The sequence below is a fragment of the Cryptomeria japonica genome, chromosome 4 (assembly GCF_030272615.1).
Source record: "Cryptomeria japonica chromosome 4, Sugi_1.0, whole genome shotgun sequence".
Taxonomy (NCBI): Eukaryota; Viridiplantae; Streptophyta; class Pinopsida; order Cupressales; family Cupressaceae; genus Cryptomeria; species Cryptomeria japonica.
Window position 1 is genome coordinate 262,974,065 of NC_081408.1, and position 27,223 is coordinate 263,001,287.

Genomic DNA, 27,223 nt, shown 5'->3' on the forward strand with positions numbered 1-27,223 from the left:
GGACAATGTCATCGGATAATGGGCTCATGACATCAAATGTGGGAACATTAAACTTGGATTGGGTAATGGAATCCAACTGTTGTTGTAGGGATGTAATAGTTTTGGCAAGGTTATTAATGGTTGCTTTAGTAGATGGATTGAAATCTGACATATTGGATGGTGATGGAGGAGTAACATTGTTGAATATAGGTGGAGATTGAGAATAAGGAGGTAGAACACTATGATATGTGATTATGGGAGATGATTGGGATATAAATGGAAGACTCATGGAAAGAGGTATGTAAGAATATTGATTTATGGGATTTCCCCCATGACTAACATGTGTAGGATTAACATTTTGTATGAAAGTATTCATGATAGAAGATGTAAATTTAGGCACACTAGGCAATGATGTAGGCATAGGAATGGAATGATTGACTTGACTAGTGGGTGGAGAATATCCAAGGACTTCGGCATAAATTTTGATAGGCATGATATTAGTGTCAACAATATGAGATAGGCCACACAACAAATCAACACCAATCACTAGTACATTTGGAGCGGTTTTTCGATGACCGTTCATCAGAACTCAGACAACTAAACATCAGATTTCAGACATATTCAGGGAGAAAATACTCATCGATATTTTTTCATCGATGACTCCGATGATGGGATTCACATCGAAATGCTGACAACACCACATTGGAAATTTCTATGCACCCGCGACATGTTTTTTTGACGAGGAGACGTCAAAATTTTGACTTCGTTGCATCCTTTATCATCATAACCTTTATCGATGACCCTTTATTTATTAGCGTAACCTTTGTTGATGAATTTTACTTTTGCTAGTGTCCATCAAGATAAGTCTTACTGAAAGCCTCATCAACTATCGACAAGATAATATTTCTCCATTGTTGCTAGACAGCATGTTTGTTTGATGAGGAGACATCAAATTTCCGACCTTGTTGCATCCTTTATCATCGTAACCTTTATCGATGACCCTTTATCGTCGTAACCTTTGCTGATGCATTTTACTTTTTCTAGTGTCCATCAGGATAAGTCTTATCGATAGCCTCATCGGCTATCGACAAGATAATATTTCTCCATTGTTGCTAGTGTGTGTTCTGTTGATGGACCATCTTTAGGAGATGTTGGAATTTTGATGATTACGACGATGGACGAGGTTGCATCCTGCGATGTTTTTGTCATCACATGTATGGAAACATCGGCGGTTGTCTTGTGGTGTTCGTCGGAATTCCGACCTTCCCCAACATTTAAAAAAAAAAAAACCTACTGCTTTTGTCTACACTGATGACCCTTTATCATCGTAACCTTTGCCAATGCATTTTAATTTTTGCCAGTGTCCATTAGGATTGTAATAACCCAACATAATTCATCCAACAAAAATTGAGTATATATTTTTTTTTTTCTATTTATGTTTTATTCAATTGCATACTCTGGGCATCCATCCAAATAGGATTGGGCATTCATCCATTCGGGATGAGCTTCTAACCATACGGGTTAGGCAGTTGTCCATACAGGACGTAAATTCCATCTATCCAATACGGGATAGGCATCTACCCATACGGGGTAGGCATCCATCCAAACGGGATAGGAGATGCTCTGGCCAGAGACTTAGACTCATCGGGACCATTCGGGTCCTGAGCCACTCACTAAGTACTACATTCTTCTAACAAGAATGCACCGAGGTCGCCATCCTTAGGAGTAATAAGAAAATAATACAAGCTTGAATTCCGCCTCGGAATTTGGCTTAAAGCCTCGGGAAGTCAAGCGAATCCATACGGGATTCCTTCCGAGTATGCATTGAATTAAGTTTGATTATCTGATCTTTCATTTAGGATTCTTACTCAACCAAGCCTAGACCCCAACCACGAACGCCTGAGTACGAGGGACAACTCCGTCCCAAGACTGCCTACATACCCGCTTCGGCACGGGATCAAGGCGTAAAGTATGTAGTTCTATTTTCTAATCTATGGTTTGATGTAAACTGATTTGTGGGTACGCAACCCTTTCTAGGGTCAGTGTCCCAGACAGTTTCTCTGCGGTTGCTACCCACGAAGGTAGCGCTTAAGCGAAGGCTCAAGATGGCCTATTGCTTGTGGCCTAAACAAAATAACTAGAACCTAATACTTATCATGAGCGTCACCCAATTGCAAATCACCAATATCCCTTTGAGGTGAATAAACAATTAAATAAATAAAGTAAATTTCACGAGAGCTCTTAACTTGACCATCCCTAAGAGGGGTTTACTATGGTTTATCTCAACGGATGTGGAATTCATTTAAAAGTTATCTTATTAAATTATCGATCCAAGAGGGATTACCCGCCCCTTGGATTTTAACTTCCAAATGTCCCTTATTACTCCCCGACGATTTATAGGGACGATGCCACAGACGTCATTAATGCAGCTTTATTAGGCGTTAAGTGCAGTAGTTCAACACGACGGCATTACCCGTAAGCGTGACCCAGAGGCACCATATATACCGAACGCTGCTAGTTTTGGTTTTCCAACTTCCTTTATTTAGTTTTCTAACTACGAATAACAAAATGAAAGCGTAAATAATGGAAGTAACTACTTGAAGTGTAATTTGCATACAAATGAAACTTGCATAATAGTAATTGCATGAAAGATATAGTAATTCGCATGCTATGAACGAAAGCAATTAATCCATGATGTAAGATGACTTAGCGAGTCCAAAATGATGATTAAATCTAAATATTTATAATAAGGTAAGTTAATCTCCAAGGACCAATCAAGTGTCCCAATGATTTCTTAATTTTTAGAAGAATATAGTCTACAATTTTAAAGTCTATTAGGGATAGTTTAATTACAATCTTGCTACACATTAATCCCATTTTTAATTGAAAGTCAATATCCTTAAATTTACACTAAGGAGAAAAAAAAATCATCATATCCTAAATGTCATTATTATCAACTTTTTAAAAAAATTAACTAAATGGTAATTAACTTAGATTATCATTTTATTTTTTTTTAGAAAACAAATTAAACTTCAATTTTCGAAATACTAAAAAAAACAAATTTTAAAATTTAATGGCAAAGGCTTGCATTTGTTTATGATAATAAGGAGGGCTGCGGGGTGGGGACCACGGGTCCCATCACCCCTGCGGCCCTGCATGCGCAGGTCCGCAGGGATGAGGGGATGCCGTGGGCCCCCACCGTACCCCTGCGATGGTTTATTGAAACCGTCCATGCAAACAGCGACCCAAGCACGTGGAAAGTCGTGCGTTACGGAGGCATAAGGAGATTTTTCTACGTTCGATGGGGTTTTCTTGCTTTTGGGTTTTTTATTTATATATGTATATATATATATATATATATTTATATATATATATATTTATAAGTACATAAATGTTATAATGCATATATATATATAAGTACATAAATGTTATAATATTATTATTATCATTTTATTTTTTTCTTATACAGGAGTATTATAATTATTTTTAATGAGTTATTGAAGATTACTCAGAGCAGGGTAATAATAGGTAATTAACAATGTTTGTAGATTAATTTTCAGGAAATAAATGAAGCAGTAACCAGAGGGATTTTTTTTTTCCATTTCCTTTGTTTTCTACACAGGGAAATTCATTCACAGAGAAAGAAATAGATTATTTCACACAGAGAAATTCTTTCACAGGAAAAGGAATGGTTTATTTCTTTTCTTTTTCACACAGGGAAATTCTTTCACAGAGGAAGAAATAGATTATTTCTTTTGTTTCTTTTCTTTTGTTCTCTACACAGGGAAATTCATTCACAGAGAAAGGAATTCATTTCTTTACACAGGGAAAATTCATTCACAGAGAAAGAAATAGATTATTTCACACAGAGAAATTCTTTCACAGGAAAAGGAATGGTTTATTTCTTTTCTTTTTCACACAGGGAAATTCTTTCACAGAGGAAGAAATAGATTATTTCTTTTGTTTCTTTTCTTTTGTTCTCTACACAAGGAAATTCTTTCACAGAGAAAGGAATTCATTTCTTTACACAGGGAAAATTCATTCACAGAGAGGGGAGATTTATTTATACACACAGGGAGATTTGTCTACAGAGAAAATTGTTTGTACACACAGGGAGATCTTATTTTTATCAAAATAAACTGAAGATAATGAATCTATTTTCCATTTACTCTACTTCTTTCAATCTGAAACTAATTTCTTATCAGAATTAAAACAATGAATCTTATTTTCTACAAAATCAGAAACTAAGGATTTAAACAATGAATCTCATTCTACAAAATCTGAAACAAATTTCTTATCAAAATTTTAAACAATGAATTCCATTCTCTACAAATCTGAAACTAATTTCTTATCAAAAATTTAAACAATGAATCTTATTTAACAATAAATCTCATTCTCTACAAAATCTAAAAACTAATTCCTTATCAAAATTTCAAACAATGAATCTCATTTAAGCCATAAATCTCATTCTTTACAAAATCTAAAACTAATTTCATATCAAGAAATTTAACAATGAATCTTATTTAAACCATGACTCTCATTTTCTACAAAATCTAAACTAATTCTTTAACAAAATACAAATGAATTTCATACTCATAATTAATCTAATCAAATCTAATCTACCATAAAAATGAGATGCATGAACTAAGTTGAAGGAACCTGGATGCTTGAAGATGGTGTAGAGTCTTCCTTGATCCTCCAAATTGAAGAGAAATCCTCCCAACAAAAATCTTAGCTGCCAATGAAAGTGGACTACAAAAGAGAATTCAACTTGCAGAAATTTCTTATGGAATAGCTAACTCTCATTTTTGAAACTTGTACCTATTTTATAAAAGAAATTTCAAATTCCCACTACCTAATTATTAATTGGAAAAAAAAGAGATTCTCTCCCAATTTGGCCTCCATGCAAATTAATTAGGCTTAGTGGGAGGAGTTACATGCAAGGAGGTGGGGAAGCCTCTAGAAGCTTCTTATTCCTCCTACAACATGTGCCTTAATTTGGGTGAGGGAAATTAAATAACAAATTAAAATATATATGCATTTTCCATGTGTGTGTGGTTTATTATTTTTATTCCCTTACAATATTCATTCAATAATTCATCCAAAGAATATAAATAGAGTTTTGTATTTAGATCAAAAAAAGTGATAAAGGAGGGTTGTGACAAGGATAAGTCTTACCAATAGCCTCATCGGCTATCGACAAGACAAGATTTATCTATTTCCTCTAGTGTGTGTTATGTTGATGGACTTAAACGGTGTATGCTATCCTGATCACATGCTTCTACTTGTCGATGTTACCATCAAGTTGACTTTTGCTGATTACAAAGGATTAATATCAGAAGCATTAATATCAGTGAGCTTACAAAGGATTAAGCGCAGTAGGTACTTCATTATCAAGAAGATAAATATGAAATAGCTATAATAATGTATGAGAAGACTTAGCATAAGGAATCATAATAGTAAATGCCAAAAATGTCTTGCAGCCAGTACATAAAGCATTCATAAATAGTCATACAGATAGTCATATTGTTGTTTAAAAATACTATCAAAGGAGGATATTATAAAGATAGAGACCTAGAACTTAGTATGCAGTCATAAATAACAATGTAGGGTTAGGTATAGTCCTAGACCTTGTTTAAAGGGAAACATGTGATAGTGCACGTGCCTAAGGAAAACTCTACAAAATAGTGAGCAGCAAGACTATCAAGAACAATATTTTAGTCTTAGGCATACACGGCTCAAGGAGATAATGATTAACAAAGAAATCACTTACAAAGATATATCTAGTCATAAAAGATAATCATCTGAGTTGGAGACATGAGAATATTGTAGAACACAAAGTAGACAGTGTCATTATAAGGCGTACACTCCATTTCAAGGCTCCAAACTTAAGGGCAATACAAGGAGATTCCATCAATGCCAATTGTAGTGCATAAAATCCTTGTCGCAAAGCAAATAAAATACAAAGTACAGTCATAAAGAGATAAGAAGATCAATTCTATCATAGAAAAAAAAGAACTCAAAGGCATTCAAAGATGTAATAGCCATAAGGCATGCATAGAGGCTCAGTACAATGATGATATAGTGTTGCGGACCAGTAATGAGGAGTGAATAATAAGGATTGTGATAGAAATAAGGTTCTAAATATAGAGGCACATGACAATAAGTTTGAGATTAGACAATGCAACATGGAGATATGATCGCCTTTTATGAGAAATGAAAGTGCAGTCATGATAGTATTTTTTAGTACATTGGACTACCATAAACATGCACATCGAAATGACTAAAGCGTGGGAGTTTCAGTTAAGTGAACTTCAAGTTAGAATGCAAGTTCTTAGTATCATTCATTAGTTCAGGCATTAGTTTTTAGAGAAAATGTGGATTTCTAAGTTCATCATCAGTTTGAGGCCTGAAAAGGTGGAGTTTTGAGGACAATTTCATCAATTCTACATCAGTTAGAATCCCCTCATAGGTCATACATGAGACAAGATGGCTTTTATATAATTTGATAGCTAATTTACCGATTTGAGTATGCATACGGATACAAAATCGGGTACGGATTCACAGAATCAGCAAAAAAAAATCCTTGGGTATGGGTACGGGTACGTTCATACACACACACAAACATATATATGACATAAAATCTATTCCAATGATATAAAAGCAGTTCAGAGAAAATGTAATCTTAAATTTATTTAGTTTATGATAGATTGAAATAAAATCAAAGTAAACACTTATACAGTGAATTGCATAGATGCATAAATTGATTTGATTAATGATGCTCAATTAGGTCTTGAAACCCTTAGAAAAATATTGACAATACCAGATCTAGTCATCAAGATAGTAGGATGAAAAAATCTAGTGATAAATAATGGCACTATAACTATTGGAAGATCTTAGAGTTGATTACTAATCAATATGATAACCAGTTGACCAATAATAAATCACTAATAGCAGTTTCACATCCTTATGAGAGTATGAAGAAATCAACAAAAATAGAAATAAAGATCAGATTGCACCAATGATGGCAGGTTGTGTATTTATGACAATTTCAATTTGAATAGTAGTTTGGGTCAAATCACACCCCTTACAAAAGGTTGCAACATATATGAGATAGCAATTTAAATTGTACACTTTTCAGCCAACACTACTTTATTAATTTGCCCCAAAATTAGGCACAGTAGATGATGAATAATCACTGAGGACCCAACCACCTAAGAAGGACCTTGGAGGAATCCAAGGGGAATCAGGCTCGGACCAGGACCCAAGCAGAATCTAAATCAGGATCCAAGGGTTTTAGTGAAGAATCAGTAACTTAGTTTAATAGTCAGTTTCCAGCAATTTCACCTCCTTTTATGCATGCTCTTTCTTCAAATTCGACCCAAAATAAACTCAAAATGAACAATGAATGAACAAAATAAGGCAATGTGTCTATTCTAAAACAAAATGAACAAATATTAAGGAATAAACAGAGAAAGTATGTCTATTCTAGAACAAAATAAACTCACAAAACCAATGAGGAATGCATTCAATTGTAATGGGGAACTGTCTCGTAGAAGCATGTTCACAACCTGCAATAGTGAATATGTAACCTGCAAACAAGATGCTTAGCATCAATAAGATTAACAATGTAGCATAATGAAATATTGAAAAGTGTGTTACATTATTGAGCTTCTCTTTGTTTCAAGAATAATTTAATATTCTTTACTTAACGGGGCCAACCACGCAAAGGTAGAAACTCATTTGGCCCCTCACCCCCCCTAATATCACTCTAAATTCCCCATTAACATAGAACATTATTTCATCCATTAATGAAACATAACATTCAATCATTATCACGTAACATTCATCAACACATAGCATTCATTAACATTCATTAACACGTAACATTCATCAACATTCATTAACACATATCATTCATTAACATTCATTAACATATCATTAAATTCATTAACACATAAAATCCAGTTGTTAACATATAATAAGATTACAATCATATTTTTTTATTTCCTTTTGAAGCTTGGAGGTAAAGACTAAGTGGACCACCGTTGTCCTAATCATTTGTCCCCTCTTCAATTATTTTGCCCTTTGCTCGTGATATAGTTAATGTATGCCTAGTCCTGTACTCACGATGAGGACGCGTATGCAAATGAGGGTCCGCTACAATAACAAAGAAATTGGTTAAATTCATGAGTTTTATTATTATTGCTACAAGTATTCCATTAATTAAAAGAAAATTGTAGGAGTGCTCTTTACTTGATGGGGCCACATCATCTTCTTGATCATTTTGTCTAGCCTCATCCTCAACATCCTAAACACCCTCTAAATCCTTTGGAATTGAAACATGAAAGGTTACATTAATCAATACACCAATTGCAATTAAATTTATTTAAAGGAATAACAGTAGTCCTCTTTACCTGGTGGGCCCCCATCACGTTCCTGATGTTGTCTACCTAGATCATGCTCAACTTGCTCACCACGGTCTACATGCTCTAAAATAAAAACAAAAAAGGCTACATTAATTACTACACCAATTTCAATTAAAGATGTTTAATTGTAATAATCATTACATAAAAAAAATTATTTAGCATGTGAATACCTCCAGTACTGGGATGCACACCACGACCTTCATCATGCATAGGTTGTGTTCCACCCTATGTAGGTTGCATTCCAATGTCAAGTACATTGTTATGATTGCTTGATTATTTAAAACAAATATAGTCACATTATGTTGGAAATTAACATCAAATAGATTATTGCTCAAGTATTCAATTTTAAATAATTTTCATTTAGCTTATTTACATGATTGATGAATGCACCAAATTCTTCTATTTGCCCACTCAATCCTTTTAGATGTTCAGCCACGGCTCTATAGCCCTCTCGGAAGACAATTCTCATGTTATCTTCTGTAGGCACTCTATTGAATTCAAAGCCCTACATTTTTTCCTTAATATCATGAATTTTGCTTGTATTATTTAATGATTAAAAAAATTGTTTGCAATTTATTATTTCGATGCGATATTTCATTTATTGATACTTACAATTAATGCATCAACTTTCATATAACCACTAGAGTCAAGTTTGTGTTGCCTATGCTTTTCTAGTCTTTCCTTAGTTGCCTTTGATGTGTCGAGCAGTCTATGAAAAGTTTGAAATATGTTAGATTATATAAATATAAAGAGTAATTATTACATAATTACATCCTTAATAGTATCACATACCTTCTTCTTCCTGGTGGTGTATTTCCTATTTTCCTTTCAACTCTCTCATTTGCATCCAAAATTAGGTCCTTCCACTCCCTCTCTGGAATCATGGGGGACGCTCGTACTTTTTTTTCTTCTCTAAATGTGTCCTATACTAGTCCCTCACATACTTTAGATGTTTTCCAGCTTGGTCAAGGACCTTGATTTTCTCGAATGTGTCATTTCTGAACAACCCAACCAAACGGTTTATAAGCTCATCTTTTAACTTTTTTTATTGCTCATTCCACCGTTTATGTATGGTGGGCCCGAAGATCTCCAATATAATTTCATTAATATTTTTATAAAAAATATCATTTCCTACAAACAAATCATGGGATGATTAGTCCAAAATGAGTGATCAATAAGTAAATTACAATTACTCTATTTAGCATAATAATTTTAAAGTACCTAGAACCTTCTCTATCTTTATGGGAAGAAAATCTTCAGTCACCACAAATGTGACCAGCAACATTCCCATACTAGCAATATGGGAAGATCTAGGAAATGTTGCTATGGTGTCACCACTAGTGGCCTCTGCAATCTCATGAACATGTCTTGCTGTAGAAAATGAATCCACTATGAAATGCCCCCAAGAAAGAACACTTTAAGGGAAATAGACACATAAAAAAAAGAGAGCAAAAGAAGGATATACCAACTTTGGAGTCAGTATGATGTGCACTAGTGGATGCCTGCATGCTCTGTGTTGTTGACATTGCAGTTGGCAATATAGGTGGGGATGATGGCCTCTGATGAGGCAGCATTTACACAGGAACATGGACATCACCTGAAGAATAATACATTAAATATACAAAAAATTAAATATATGAGAAATAACACAGTGGTGCAAGAGCACCAAGAGCACAATGAGGAAATAGGACCAATTTTTTAAAGCAGAACACTCAATTTTAGAGCCTTTGAATAATAAAAACTTTTGAATTCCCTGCACTCTTTCTCATTTTTTTGAATATTACAGTTTGTTATCCACATGTTTTCCACCATCATATGCATTGATTGGATTTGGAAACTAGTTGGAGATTGAAGTGGCATGAATATACTTTCATTTCCTTTTAGTTTCATTAATTTTGGATCTATATTTGAAAAGTTATAACCATTTTGGTGAAAACTGTCCAAACCCTACCTAGGGCTAGCAACAAGCACTCAAAATGTAATATCTTTTATATTTTTTGCAAAATAAGCCCACAAGTGGGCATAAATCTGCATTATATTGTGTAATTTCATTTCATCAAGTGTGCAGGGTTTTCACTCCAAGTTTGGCACGTGATTTGAAGACTTTTGGGATTGTTTTGGGTGTCTCAATCCAAGAAGAACAGTGAAAATGCATATTTGTGAGGGTTTGGTGGAAAAGTACATATGAATGAGTTTTGGTATATTGTTTTGGGTTGAATAAGGTGTATGGGAATCATCTCAGATATTTCAAAGGATTTTTGAAGCCTTAAAAGACCTTGAACCAAAGATGTGACATGACTATCCTCTTGTATTGCCTCATGACAATAAACTTGAAAATAGTGATAAAAAGCTTTTGATATGTGAGGGTTGAATAAAAATAGTCTTGGAAGATAGTGTGGATGGAAACCTTGGTGTGTGGTGTATGTTTGGAAGGAGGGTTGAGTGTCTTGAGTCAAGATTGGGTGTTTATAACAAGTGATTGCCTAATTCCTTTGTGACTGTCCTAAACTTTACATAGACTGTCAACTTATCAAAATAGTGAGAATATTGTCTCTAATGTGCAAACCAAGTAATGTGTCGGTATGTGGGGGTCTGATTAAACCCTAGGAGTAATGTTGAATGCCATTGGGAGTGATTGAGAGTTCCAAAGTGAGGGTATGGAGTCTTAGATAATGATTGTCCTAATTGGTATGTTTGAGTCAATGAATGTATTGTGCCATGTATGGAGGCATAAAAAATAGAGTCAAATGGTGTGTGATTCAAATGACCTTGAGTGGAAGCTTGTCCCTAGTTGATGAATTATAGTGTGGATGCTCTACAACAATTATAAAATGTGTAGCGAAGTCACATGTTTGATAAGAACAAGGAGCCTGTGAACACATAAAGGATATATCAGAACATCAAAGTAGTTTTAATGTATGGAACATGGTCATCACCTGAACTACCTGGAGTACCCTGATCATGGTCACCAACTTGATGAGGACACAATATTTCCTGTAAAAACAACACGTACATATTTTAGTTCCTGACATAAAAGAGTATAAAATATAAACCATTTTTGAACTTATGTTATAATTAAAGATTTCATTACTACTTACTCGCAAGTTTTGTGCTCTCTTCATCAATTGTTGCAACCTCTCTTTTATTGCATCAGTTTGAGGGACATGGTATGCCAGAGCAATAATTTCTCTATTAACTTTTTTTTGGATCTTTCTCATCATTGCGACAGGGTCTGTGTAATATGCGATGTCATCATTGCATAATAGTGAGTCCACCGTTGTATTGTCATCAGGTAATGTAGGTGTCTTTCCCTGAACATTCGTCTATGACAAGAATATTAGTAACATTATCAAAATTACTGAAAAACCCTAAAGGAAATAACATAATAATATAACATTTTTCTTTTATCTAATTTGTACAATTACAATGAGGTTTACCTGTTGGGTAGAAGGGCTGGGAGCTACATCCCTGTCTTTGCTATGTGTCAGATGAATGTCACCCTGTGACAAAATATTAATTATTAAAAACAACATTAGCAAAATGAAACCAATAGACTTAGCAAAAAAACTTAATAATAAAATGGTATATTGGAGTCATTAATTGAAGGTTGGTTTAAATGGTATATAGTATGTACCATCCCCATGATAGTAACTTTCATTGTATCTATGTGATTCAAATTGTAATCGATTAGTAGCTCTTCCCCTACACTTATTGATTTTATCGCACATACAAATACACCATTTACCTCGCGTGCCTTAAATATGCAATTGGGTTGCTTATTAGTTGACCCATGTCGTGTACTATTTATAAAACCTGTAATATTCCATGTTGCTTTTGGCCTTCCATCAATGTACATAGCCAATCTTTTACTTTGATCGTTATCTTTCCATTGTATATAATTTGTTGAGAGTGCATACCTATGCATACTTTTTTTATATCAAACAATTTGCATCCAATTTTTATAATTGTAACAAGGTCCAACATACTCCATCAATTCAACAAATTTGTTGTAATGGACCTTTATGCCATCCATGGAAAATAGGTCCAAACCATGTAGTGACGATGGTGATATGCGATATATCCTCTCGTTAACACAAAAATCAATGTTTAGTGGAGGAAGTTCTTTGGGTGCCCATTGTTTATGTAGATGTTTGTGCCTCAAGGGCACCTCGATGTCGCCTATTCTCTCATCATCATAAGAACATGACCCCCATTGAGAAAGAAAAAATTGCATGTGTTTATTGATTTTTTTCCTAATCTTTTGACCTCTAGTTGATCTCCCTCTTTTAGATGCACTACATGTCTCACTTTCGTCTCCTCTTCCTGAATTTCCCTTGCTCAAGGAAGACAGATCTGACAAATACCTATTTGGTGGTACCTGCACTCCATCAAATGAAGAAGTTGGCCCTAAAATTGATGTTGAGATTAAAATTTGAATAAGCCCAACTGGGGCCTCAAGTGTTGATAACTATATTAGATTTATTGCATATAGGAGGCCCGAGAAGGTGGAATGAGCTATAACATGTGGTTTTGATGAGGAAAAAAATCAAAGTTTTGACAAAATATTGTTGCTAAAACCTAGCTTATTATTAAAGAGAAAGAAAGCAATTAATAAATGGTTTCTATAGGGTGTATTGACTTATACCTGTCATTCCATGACACTATGCAGGATCCTCATCAAAGGGGTTAAAGTTCCTGCATATATAATTCATTTATCTTATGTTAGCTAAAAATTGCATAGTAGAAAATATGAACAATATGCAGACGTCATAATCATTGTATTTTTTTTTTCCTTAACCTTTCGTTTATCTAGAAAGTGCAGGGTCCTCAACAAAAGGGTTGATGATGTTTGTAGTCAATTACCTATTTCCACCAAGGATGACAGAATCAGACAAAATATATACATATAATCAGCACCAACAATTGAGCATCATAAGTATTACATGATACATACGCTAAAAATTACATATTAGACAACATGAACAATATGCAGACATCATAAATATCATTGCTTTTTTTCCTTACCTATCGTTTATCTAGAAAGTGCAGGGTCCTCAACAAAAGGGTTGAGCATCATAAGCATTAGATTTGTAATTTGATAAACAATAAATACATGAAATATATGAGTAATAATATAAACATATGTATCATCATAAACATGTTGTAATACATCATATATGTTGTAATCTATCACATATGTATCATAAATCACCATCCATCACATAGCTAATAAACAGTCCACATTCAATAAATAAACACAAACTTCAAAAAATGTCACACAAAATGAGGGCTATCCAACGCTCTACCTATCTCCATCTCCTACGAGTGGCATGGTTCTACTATTAGGACATCATGATTAAATTATGTAATGACATTAGAATTTAAAACACAATTAATTAGTTATGTGACCATATATATAAGTGAAATAAATTTCTATCAAGAAATCAATATCGAATAGATAATATTCTAATTGCATACCAATGCATTTAATTCATGTCATTGATCTCCTTCTTCATCCAGCTCATCATCATGACCATAATCATCATCGTCATCATCATCATCATCATCATCATCATCATCATCATGACCATAATCATCATCATCATCATCATCATCATCATCATCATCATCATCATCATCATCATCATCATCATCATCATCATCATCATCATCATCATCATCAACATCATCATCATCATCATCATCATCATCATCATCTTGTTCTTCTTCATGAACATTTCCGTCAAGAACATCATCAACTAACTATCGATCATGATCATCATCTACATCATCTTCTACTTCTTCGGTATCTTCTTCTTCCATCACATTATACTTTACCGGTCTTCCTCTTGGATCATGTCTAACAACAAATGACGAACCCGGTTTATGAGGAACCTCTGAGTAAAATACCTACTCACATTGGCTTGGAAGAACATAGGGCTCATTTCCAACTCGCTCAAATGACCTTGTACTAACCATTGTAAATCCATTATCATGTTCAATAACAGTTCTATCAGGATCATTTCATTCAATCATAGCCTATACCATTGGACGATGAAAAGAACTAATTTGAAGGACCTAAAGTCACACTCATGTATATCATCCAAAATCCCATAGTATCAATTTTCTGAGACTTGAGGATGTATGTCACTTCTAGACGAAACATTAAGCACCTGAAATATTGTACTTATTCCAAAATCACAAGTTTTCTTCATGTCATCCAACATTTTGATGCGCAATTTATGACCAATGTACCACATAGCCTTGTGGTGTTTCACCTACAAAATGTAAAACATATATAATATGTACATCATTACAATTGGAAGAAAATTAAATAATATGGGTGATTAATATATTTATACGTATAAATTTATCTCTTAAACCATATGCTAAATCAATTTCCTTGTGTAACACTGGAATCTCCATTACGGTGAGCTTCTTTAACCAATGAAGCCACACCTTCCCATGCTAATGCGTGACCAGATTGTTGACATTGTTGAATCCATACCATCATCCAATCAAGATTGTTTGCAACATACAAATGTAGTGCATCCCACTCTCGAGCAACTGTACAAAAAATTACTAGAAATTTACAACTGAAGTATATTGAAGATTACAAATAAATTAACTGCAATATCGAATAATTACCTCTCACTTTCCTCATTGTACCTTTCCCCATCAAGTAATCCCCTTCAAATTTGTTAATGGAGTTGAGATCCCAAATACGATCTACATGGATCTTTGTTGTGAACTTAGGAAGGTATTTAGTAATGTACTCCATAGTCTGGTATACCATGTATCCTTCTAACATAGTTACCTCAGGATGTGCTCTTTGTCGAACCAAAGACTTCAAAAATTTCAAGTGCCTCTCAACCATCCACATTGACCTTGTGTGTATAGGTCCATATAATTCAATCTCCTCACCTTGGTGTATGAGGTAGTGTTCTCGTGCATTGAAAAAAGTTGGAGGTAAACACTTTTGCATTTTACACATTAGACGAGGAATTTTTCTCTTCCAATATTTTATATCCTTTATGGATTTCTTTAGATGACAACCACCTACAAGAGATTCAAGACGTAAATATATTAACGAGATTTTACAAAATAATATAAAATATATTACATAACAAATAATATCACTACAAATTGAACAAATATCACTACTTACCTCATGCATTTTTCAAGATCATATATAACTTGCTTGAGATTATTTTCGAAGTGGTTTGGGAGAGATAGAGGTAGAACGTACTACAACAATTATTGTTGGTGTAATTAATTATTCATGTTGGATATTATTACACCTTACTTAAGTTTACTTAGGATAATGCATTTTATATTAGTTTGGGTATGAGACACTTGGATGTTTGTGCCACATTGGGATAGTGTGTGTAGGAGAATTTTCACCTTTTATGGTGTGATCTTGTTACCACTCTATCATATCCACTTATTGTGGAGTGATTTCGGTGGGTGATCCACCTCATGTGGAATATTTTATTGTTTCTCCCACCTACCGCACCTATTTCCTACCTACCCTTGTTTCTTATTGAGCCACATGTCATGCTTGTGTGCTCACATATCTATATAGCCTTGACTATATATGCAAGCTCATATTCATTGTATGTAACTATTGAACAGCTATTGATCTATTGATCATTTATCTATTGATGAGAATTGTTACCTTATTATCTGTTTTGAACCAAATAATGTGCATTTAATTTTGTTTCCCTCTTTTGGTTTAATCCATCTTTAATCATGCCCATTTTGTTCCTCATTTTTTGTCTTTTCTATCCCATTGAACCTACCGGTTGAACCATTTGTGAATCGGTTCAAGGTTCAAGGTTCAACCAGTCCTCTTGTGTGGGTCGTGGCTTTGTAATGTTATTTAACGAGCAAGTGTGAATGTGTTAAGTTAGTCTTGAACTTGAACTTTGAACCATTTGCAAATCGGTTCAAGGTTCAAGGTTCAAAATATCCCTTTATGTTTGTTAAAGGTCTTTGCTTGTTCCTGGTGTTGTGTTGAGCCGTTGAGAGTTCTTTGTTTTTCCTCAAGTTGAACTTGAACCATTGAAATCCTTGCGAGTTGGTTCAAAGTTCAAAAGTTCATTCTAATTTTGGCCATGGGGACATTAATAACACTAAAGGTGGTGCGGCAAAAGGAATATTCTCAGCATTTTATAATTTAAAATTCTAAATTTGGAAAGAAATCATAAACCGTTTGTGCGGAATTGATGTGTAATTAAGAAAAATGTTGGGTTCCTATCAAATCATTGGTTTTCTCACATGTTGGAATGAATCATTAAGAGGCATGTGTAGATGATACACAGCTATTTCTCATTTCTTAACATGTGAATTCTAAAAATTGTTAAAGTAGTAGCTGCTATTGTTGAAGGAGCCAAAGATGTCGAAGGTAATTTCAGCTCCATTCTTTCGAGGGTTTCACGGATTTCATGGTGGTAACAAGTGAGTTTTGATAATTTCCCTCCACTGTGTTATTAGCTCTGAAGGTTAGTCACTATAGTAGAAATCTTTTATTTTGGAATAGAATTGTCTTATTTAGGAATTGTTTGATAAATGTAAAAGTGGCCACAATGAGGCCGACTCTTCCAAAACTTGGTCACACATCATGCCTGGTTAGTATACTTCCAGAGTTGAGTGACACCTCTTTGGCCCAAGCTAACTTGGGAGATTTCTTAGAGAGAGCTAAAACCCTTGGGGCAGGTTCAATGATGGAGAGGATAGTTAGAAGTGGCCCGATTGAAGCTACTGCTTTTCCAACTGCCACTCCTTGTCCAGATTTAGTAATAACATGCATGAACAGATATGATGCTGATAGAAGGTGCATTAGAACCAACAGTGGTGAGTTGTTAGTGGAGATTAACAGAGAGATGGTAATGGTTGTAATGGGAATCCCTCATAAGGATTCGTACGAAGACTGGTCAATTGAGACCTCATATGCATTTTTCTCTGAGAAGAAAAGCACATATTGAAGTGTTATTGCAAGGAATTGGCTTCTGAAGGTTCAAAAAGGGAGGTCCCGGTTACCTAAACCTCTTACCAGAGAACATTTCATCACAGAGGTGCAAGATATTGTCATATTGTTAAACAGACTTAAAGGCAACTCACACTCTTTCTATTGGGAGGATTGGATGTACTTCTATATTCAAGTGTTATTAGCAGGTGAGAAATACCTTGACTGGGTGCAGGTTGTTGCTGAAAGGCTCCATGAGAGTTTAAGCAACTTTGTTGGAATGTCCAGCTTCTACATGTCCTCATATTTATTCTATATATTGGCCTGCACCAGAGACTAACAAGGATTTCATAATGAGCCTTGGGTAGACGGCATGAAGTTTTATGAGTATTATCCTTACCTGCAACAACAAAAATATGCAGAGAATTTCACTAGATGGAATGATGTTTTCGCAAGAAGGCTTTCCTTTGAGTTGCAAGGAGATATTAATAAAAGAATGTCAGTCGAGACCATGGAGCTAATTAGCATATATGGAAGCTATTTCTTATATCTGAGTGGGTGGTTTTGAAGGTGAACCATTCAAATTACCTAGATATGTCTTTCACAGTTATGTGCTTATTGAAGTAAGCAGACAATTGGCTTACATTGACAAAAGGTTAGGGATACAGGGTAAATCTGGAGTTGTTTTCTCGATTGAGCTTGGTTATTACAGTTGTAAATATGTATCTGATGCCTTGAACCTAGAATTAGAGCTCAAAAAAATGAATTTGCAACCTTACATTGCCAGGCGAAAGTTTGACAGCAGGGGATATGTTGTAGAAAATTTGAATGTGGATGACTATTTCTTCCATGAACCTCAGTTAGAATTTTACTGGGAAAACTATGGCGATGAATTTAAAGTGGGGAGGAGATTATGGTCAAGGTTCACTTTATAGTAGGTTATTACCATGAAACTGCCCATCAATGTGTTTGGTGCACAAGAAGAAGAAGAAGGGGAAGATGTCTTGGATCTCAAATTCAATGAGAGGGTTCAAGGACAGCCAATTCCTGAAATTGATTGGGATAGAAGAGAAGAAGAAAACATTCAAGCCAAGTTCTTCAATGTCATAAGAAGAACAAAAAAATGGCTAAGGGATCGAAAGTTTAAAAAGGAGTCAATCACAACTCCCCATGAATTAACAGTTGGTCCACCTGCTACAACTCAGATTCCTACTTCCTCCTCTAAAAAGATTGTTGATATTGTAGGTGGACATGGACAAGGAAGTTTGGAAGTAGCACATCCTACACATTGGACTCCCGCACTATCAGGTTATCCTGAATTTCTCAACAGCACATCTAGAATCGTGAAATGTGCGTAGTGTCGTGACAAAGCAGGACAAATCAGTTGCCACTTCTTCCATGATGGAATCCTGATCGGCTTATGGATGAGTTGTCATCCTATTTACGGCCTTTGTTTATTTAAGTTTTAGAAAGTTCAAAACAAACAGTTTCTTTTAACTCTAGAGTAGAGTTTAAAAGTTTAGGGTTATTTTCAAACAAACTATTGGCCTAGGGGCTATAAATGTAATTAAGCAAGCCTTTTTTAGGGTCTGAAAAAATTTTATTTAGAGGAACAGACTTAATTTTCTTTGGATTTTCAGTTCAGCTATTTCTGGTAGTTGAATAAAATGATATTTTGATACAATCTTCAAATCTGTGTCTTTGAAAGATTAGCAATCTCTATCGAGATGTATGCTTATGTGTGAAATATGCTATTTCATTACCATTTCTTTCTTAGTCTATGAATTCATTGATTTTATTTGTTTAAAAGGTGTTTCATTTTTGTTTAAATGGCTCTGATCCCCCTTGTCCTATGAGGCATGAGAGAGAATCGATTAGCATTTACACTACTTTGAGTATTTTGGGTGGAATAAGTTGTATATTGAATGGATATGTGCAAGAATAAAGTTTGTGAGATTTACACTTATAAATAAATATTTTGTAGTGTTCTTTTGTGTTGATAAATGAATGCTAAAGCCTTTCTCGCTTTCTGGTGAAAAGTGTGTTTGTTTCACAGTTATCTGCATAAAAATTTATTAAAAATCTTATGAGGAGCTACACTCTTATGCAGAGGATGAACCTATATTTGGTTCACCCAACTGTTGGTTCATTTTTTATTTTTCATAAAGGGTATGCACGAGTCCACATTTTTAAGTATATAAAAATTAAAGAAAAGGTCAGTCTGTTAACCAACAGATTTTTGGCGACTATGTTGGGGAGTCGAATAACAAGATTAGTTGTCTGGTTATAGTATGCAAATAATTGCCTTGTGAAATTTTAAGAATCTATTCAGTTCTATTAAAACTTCTGCATTGTGAATAGGCTGGAGCCAAGAAGATACACTAGATCTCAGAGGCATGAAGGAATAGTTGATTCTCTTTTTCAAGAATTGCAAAACCTAAATTTTCAGCCATCCTTTCACCTAAGAGATGGGAAAGGAGTAGGCCTCCTTCTCCATCCCCTTCATTTCTCATGTCTTCCATTTGTCAAGCCTTAACCCTGCATGGTGTTTTCTTACCCAGTGTAATCAATCCAACACCTCTTAATATCATTCTTTCGATGGTAGCCAATAACCCATGGGGGGCTGCAGTAAGTCCATTGAACCTTGGTCTGAATTTGAATGCTTTACCTAAAGGAGTGAGGGATCATTTGCCTAAATTCAGTGGTGATCAAAAGGTCACAGTTGATGAACATTTGAATGCATTTAATGTTGCATGTGGTATAATAATTGTCCAACATTAAGATGTTGCAGTAAGGTTGTTTGTACAAACATTAACTGGAACTGTTGTAGATTGGTTTTATCATTTGCCAAATAGTGTAATAACAAACTAGCAAGATTTGAAAACTAGGTTTGATGCTAGGTTCAAGGTAGTAGAGGACGAGCATTCCCTTTTGGCTCAATTAGCCCAATTAAAAAAACAAATCCCTGAATCTATGAGAGATTTCATGGCTAAATTTGATAAAATTGTTCATAAAATTCTTGTAAATCAGAAACCTTCAGATGATAACTTGAAATGTTTTTTTATAAATTATATGCCCTCAAAGATTAGTTTCTTGATTCACAGACAAAGAGTTGCAACTCTGAGTGATGTTAAAACACTTTCTATTGAGTTAGAAGATGACTTGATTACTGCAGGAAAATGGAAGAGGGAGATACAGGTGTCAAATTCTCAACCCTCTACCTCTGCAGACCCTGTAATACAAAGACTTATGAATGATGTAATAAATCTCAAAAGACAGTTATACAAGGATAGTACGTCTTACTCACATCCTTATCAAGACATACCAAGGAGGATTACAAATTAGTCCATGGGAACTGGGAATAAAGCCTTACAATTGCCTCTGGCTCAACAAAGATTAGCTATAGAAGCTCCACCGCATAAGGGGAATATGTGTGTATTTCATCTCACTGATGATCATGATGGTGATTCTTGTCCAAAGATGGTGTGGTATGAACAAATGATGATACAAGAGAGACCATAAGTGAACTTGGTCCAGAAGAAGAGGTCCATGGGCAACCTGGCAACTCTGGAATACACTTCCTGGAGTATGAATCAGATTCAGACAAAGGAGGTGATATATTGGTAACCCTTGGAGATCCTTCTTGTGCCATCCTCACTAGAGTTGAGCGTCAATCTAAAAATATAGGTGCCACTATCTTTCCCGAAATTATAGTTGTAGTCACATAAATCTGTCCATTTAATTAAATGAATATTTGTTGTTTATTTAATTATTAAATCCACTAGTCACCAGTTAATTAAATTAATATTTAATTAATTCATCCTCAAAACCCTTCTCCTATTAATTAAATAAATTATTCAATCTATTTAAATTAATTCATTAAACCAAATTCACAATCAATTAAATAAATAAATCATATTTATTTAATTTAACCCCTTTCCTCTTTTAAATAAATAATTAAAACATTTTTTTAAATCACTAAACAATTCCCCCCCACTTGCATTCTCCTACAAATGCAAGTTGCAACCACAATTGAAATAGATTAAATTTAATTTTAATTTAAATCCTATTTTCCCTTACCCACAAAACCCACTTGTCTCCTAAACCCCTTCTAGATTCTTCTAATCACTTCCAATTTAGCCGAAACCCATTTCCTAAATATTGTCACATCCCTAAGCAACTTGGGGTCACTTCTCAAAGCCTCAAAGTCTTTGAAAAGCATTTAATGTTTTATGTGTTCAACAAGCTAACCCCTAAAGTCTTCCAAACCACTGATGGCTCTTACATGACCATTAATGGCTCTTATATAATCATTTATGGTTAACTCAACTCACCCACATGGTTAGAGACTTTCTCTCTAACTCAACCCCCATTTGACTCATGGGTCTCTTCAAGTATTTATTGCTTTGACCATGGTTATCCTCACTAACTCTTGCACAAGAGTTTATCCATTGGATAAAGGCATTATTTATTGGATAATGGTTTTATTCATTCAACTCAACATTAACCTTACCTCCCAAGTTAACCTTCAAGTCACGTCAATCATTTAATACTTATTCCCTCTCCCCTCAATCCATCTCATGTTGACATTTGTCATCTTCGGATTGGATTGAAAGCCCTCACATGGATCATAAACATCAATCCTGACCCTTGTTGAGATTACTCAACCTCAACCATCCATTGCCCCATTTTACCTATAAATAGAGCTCACATTCCTCATTTTCAAATCCTGAAGCATTCTCAAGCACATCTATAATCCTGAAATCTTGTATGCATCTAAGTTATATTGAATTTTAGAGAGCATTTTAGCATAATAGTTCATATTGTCTTTTGGCTAAAATTAACATTAGCTAATTAAATAACATCTCATATTTAGTTTGTTTTACACTTGCATTGGCATCTCATAATTGATCATTTCAATCTTGAATCTCCATAAGACATCCAAAATAGCGCAAAAAGCTACTGAGAGATACACTCATTTGGAACTTGGAGAGGAGAGGAACAAGGGAGGAGTAGCTATACACATGGTGGGGGGCATTTGGAGATGTCTTATTGCATTTCTTAGTTTGGTTAAGCTTTTTATTTTGTGTTTAGTGTCTCTCTTGATATGCTTTCTTAGGATAGTCTTTGATTTGTGATTTCTAACACTAACACTTGGATTGTCTCTTGTGTGTTTTTGTTTGTCTTCCTAACATATCCTAACATCCTTTTTGCAGAGCATCAGTAGCTAAAGGTAAGGAACCTTTGAATCAGAACTTGGATAATGGTTCAAGGGTTCAAGAGGTTTAGATGTTGAAGTGTGTTGACCCTAATTCTTCTTTTGATATTGTTGAATTTTGTAAGGCATCAAAGATTCATATTTCTCCTGGTGAATATCTTAGGATGAATCCCAAAGAATTGGAGAAATTGGTTAAATTTGTTCAAGGGGAAACCACTCAGTTGCAATACACCAACTCACCATTGACTAATCTTGAGTCTCCATAGGATGAAAAGGATACCAAGTCTATAGAGTTGTCCAGTACTGTTCTAAAGACATTAGCTAATGAACCAATTGAATCACCATTAGTTCCTGACCAAAAGCCCGAGCCATTCTATGTGTCCTTATTTATCAATGGTTTTAAACTTAATAATTGCATTATTGATTCTGGGGCCTCAGATAATATTATGTCATCTACAGTTGCAAAAGTGCTAGGCCTTTCACTCACTAAAACTTTTGGTAAATGCTATTCAATGGATTCAAAGAAAATTCCTTTATTAGGTCAAATCAAGGATGTGTAGGTTACTCTGGCAGTACATCCTAACAAGAGAGTGAAGTTGACTATTCTAGTTGCTGATATTCTCGCAAGTTATGGAATGTTGCTAAGCAGGACCTTTTGCAAGGATTTGGGAGGAGAAATTAAAATGGATTGGTCTGAGGCAATGATCCCCATTGATAAACAAAAAATTTCTCTTCAACCTGAACCAAAGTCCAAGTACATTGTTTTTCCCTCTGATTACCCAAAATTAGAAATATTGTATCATGAATGTGATTTTGGAAATTACTTGCTCTTCTTTGATGATAAGAAGGGTATACCAGAAGATGTAGTGAACCCTACTGTAGACTTATGGGAGATGGAATTTGATGGTAGTTGTGCATCAGCTAGATCTTATGCTGGAGTGGTTCTCATTTCCCCACAAGGTGAAAATATTCATTTTTCTTTCAAACTAGAATTTAAAAACACTAATAACACTATAGAATATGAGGCATTGTTGTTAGAAATAGAGCAAGCTAGGAAAAGGGGAATCAAATTGTTGCGTGCCAAAGGTGATGTAGAATTGATTGTTAAACAAGTACAGATCTCTTCTAAGTAAAGAATGAAAGGCTCAGACACTATAGGAACCGATTCTGGGATGAGATTGACTATTTTGATGCTTTCTCAATTGAAGCAATTCCTAGAGACCAAAATTCTCGAGCAGATTCCTTAGCAGTGTCGGCATCTTTGTTGCTCCCACATCCTGACTTTGGTACAAATGTTTACAAAATTGAAGTTGTATATCATCCTAATGTACTTGACAATTCAAATTTTTGGCAAGTGTTTGGAAATGATAAACACATAAACCAATTCTTGCAAAATGTTGAAATGTTTGCTCCTCTTTCTTTGAAGGTTTTGAGAACGAATGTAATGAATTTTGTCCAAATTCGGGGGAAAGCCTTAAAAAGGAAGTTGTTCAATTAAAGGGAAATTGAATTCCAAAAGGCCTTGTATCCTTAGAACACCTCTTTGATCGCAATGATGGGTATGTTAAATAAGATGTTTCTGAAACCACTGACACATCGGGAGAATATGAAAAGATTAATTTAGGTGATGAAAACAACCCAAAGATGATCAATTTAGGCAGGTGTTGTAATCCTAAGGAAAAACGTTTGTTTGTTAAACTACTACAGAAGTATTTAGATGTTTTTGCCTGGTCTTATGAGGATTTGAAAGACTTCAGGAATGGTTAGTTTCAACATCATATCCCTCTTAAGCCTGGAGCAGCTCCTTTTAGACAAAATTAAGAAATTATAATCCTAAAGTTACAAATGCTATTTTCAAAGAAATAGATAAGATGCTCCAGGCGAGGATTATTTATCCTATTCATCATTCCACATGGGTGGCCAATATTGTTTCAGTTCGCAAGAAGAATGGAGAAATAAGGATCTGTGTGGATTTTCAGAACTTGAATTAGGCTAGTTTAAAAGACAACTATCCATTGTCAGCTATGAATCATATTCTTCAAAATGTTGCTGGATTAGAGATGATGTCTATGCTTGATGTATTCTCTCATTATAACCAAATAAGTGTAGCAAAAGAAGATCAGCATAAAACGACCTTCACCACCCCTTGGGGAACTTTTTCTTACAATCAAATGCCTTTCGACCTGATAAATGTAGGAGCAAATTTTTAAAGGGCAATGAACCTCTCATTTGGTCACCTCATTGGTAAGACTATAGTTATTTATCTTGATGATTTGACAGTTTTCTCTAAAAAAAGGAAAAATCACTTGAGAGATTTGGAGACTGTGTTACAAAGATGCAAGGACCATGGTATTTCTCTCAACCCGAAGAAGTCAGTTTTCTATGTTACAGAGGGAAAGTTACTTGGACATATAGTTTCACAAGGTGGTATCAAGATAGATCTTGATCAGGTAAAATCCATTCAGCAGTTAAGTCTACCATTAGACAAAAGTGGTGTCAAGTCATTCTTTGGACAAGTGAGTTTCCTCAGGAGGTTCGTGCCAGACTTTGCTGAAATTACTAAACACATTGTAGGGATGATGAGTTAGAAGCATATTTTCAAGTGGAAGGAAGAAGCAAAAAAATATTTTGAAGAGGTAAAAGAAGCAATTGCTCATGCTCTGACATTAATAAATCCTGATTTCAAGAAAGATTTTATCATGCATTGTTATGCTTCCAAACATACAATGTTTAGTATTCTTTAGCAAAAGAATGAACTGAATAAAGAAGTCCCTATTGCATTCATGAGTATCCTGCTCAAAAAGCATGAACTGAACTACTCATTGGTAGAAAAGCGGGCATTTGCAATTGTTAAAGTTGTGAAGCATTTCAGATATTATGTTTTGCATTCCCATTCAATTGTCTTTATACCAAATCCTATTGTAAAAAGTATCTTGACTCAATAGGAAGTAGGGATGAATAATAGAGCGACTTATGTTTCAAAGGTTCAGGAGTTCGATCTGGATATCTGACCAACCAAATTAGTTCGCAGGCAAGGATTATGTCGTTTGATTGCTGAAAACAAGGAAGAGGAAGACAAACTACCACTAACCTTATTTGTTAGTTTACAGGATGAATGGTTCACTAATGTGGTTCATTACTTGGCTTATGAAGAATGCTTTGAGCATTTAACTGCCAAAGTAAAGAGAAATTTGAGATTGAAGGCTGCTAAATATGTGATTGTTGATGATATCTTATATAAGAAAGGTTTAGATGGGTCATTCTTAAGGTGCGTTGACAAAGAGCAGTAGGAGAAGCTTCTACAAGTTTTTCATAATGAAGCATGTGGAGGACATTATTAATCCATTGTAACAGCATTCAAAATTCTCATGAGTTGTTACTACTAGCCCAGAATGTTTAAAGATGCCTATAAATGGGTTGCAAGCTGCGAGAAATGCAAATTATTCTCAGGAAGGCCTCAGTTAGTTTCTTTGCCATTAAGACCGATAAACATAGATGAACCCTTCAAACAATGGGGATTAAATTTTGCAGGTCCATTGAATCTTGCATCAAGTGTTGGTCATACCCATATCCTAATAGCTACGGATTATTTTACAAAGTGGGTAGAAGCAGTCCCTATCAGGAAGACCACTTCAGAAATTGTTTGCACCTTCTTGAAAGAAAATATCATGACTAGGTTTGGTGTACCCCGGAAAATTGTGACCAATAATGCCCCAAATTTATCTTCTGAAGAACTCAGCTTATTTTGTTATGATCATGGCATTTACTTATCTCATTCTTCATATTACTATCTACAAGGAAATGGCTAGGCTGAATCCAGCAATAAGAATCTGATTTCTATAATGCGAAAGTTGGTCCCTGAGAATGCAAAGGATTGACATAAAATGTTATATGAGGTATTATGGGCAGATAGGACCTCGCCCAAAAGGGCCATAGGTATGACACCATTTGAATTAGTGTATGGAGTTGAAGCTCAGTTGTCCTTACCTCTGGAGCTATCATTCGCTGGGTTGAAAAAAGTAATAGAAGATGATTTCTTTCAAAGTGCCCTGAAAAAGAGAATTTTGTACCTTACAAAAATTGAAGAGGAGAGATAGGAATTGGTAGATCATATCACTGCTCATCAGGCAAAGGTTAAGAAATTTTTTGATCGCAGAGCCAAACCACGACAGTTCATGCTGGGAGATCAAGTTTTACTCTAGGACAAACACAGAGAACCGAAAGGAGCTCAAAAGAAATTTGATTCTCTATGAAAAGGACCATTCACTATCACACAAGTATCAGGTCCTAACTCATTCAAAGTTGAATATCCTAATGGAGTTTCCCTGCCCCTATCTTATAATGGGTAGGATTTTTAGTTGTATCAGTTGTAAGCAAATATTTTTATGCTTTGTACATAAATTTTTTGTTGTCTTGTTTGTTTTTCTTGGTGAGTGTTTATTGCGTTCGGACTTTTGTCCTTTGCCACTTTCATGCGAAACCAGAGACTCTAAGTTCCTTTCCTGGTCCTTTCCAGTCCCCATTCCCAGTTAGAGCTGATGTTACCTCATTATCTATTTTGAACCAAATAATGTGCATTTAATTTTGTTTCCCTCTTTCGGTTTAATCTGTCTTTAATCATGTCCCTTT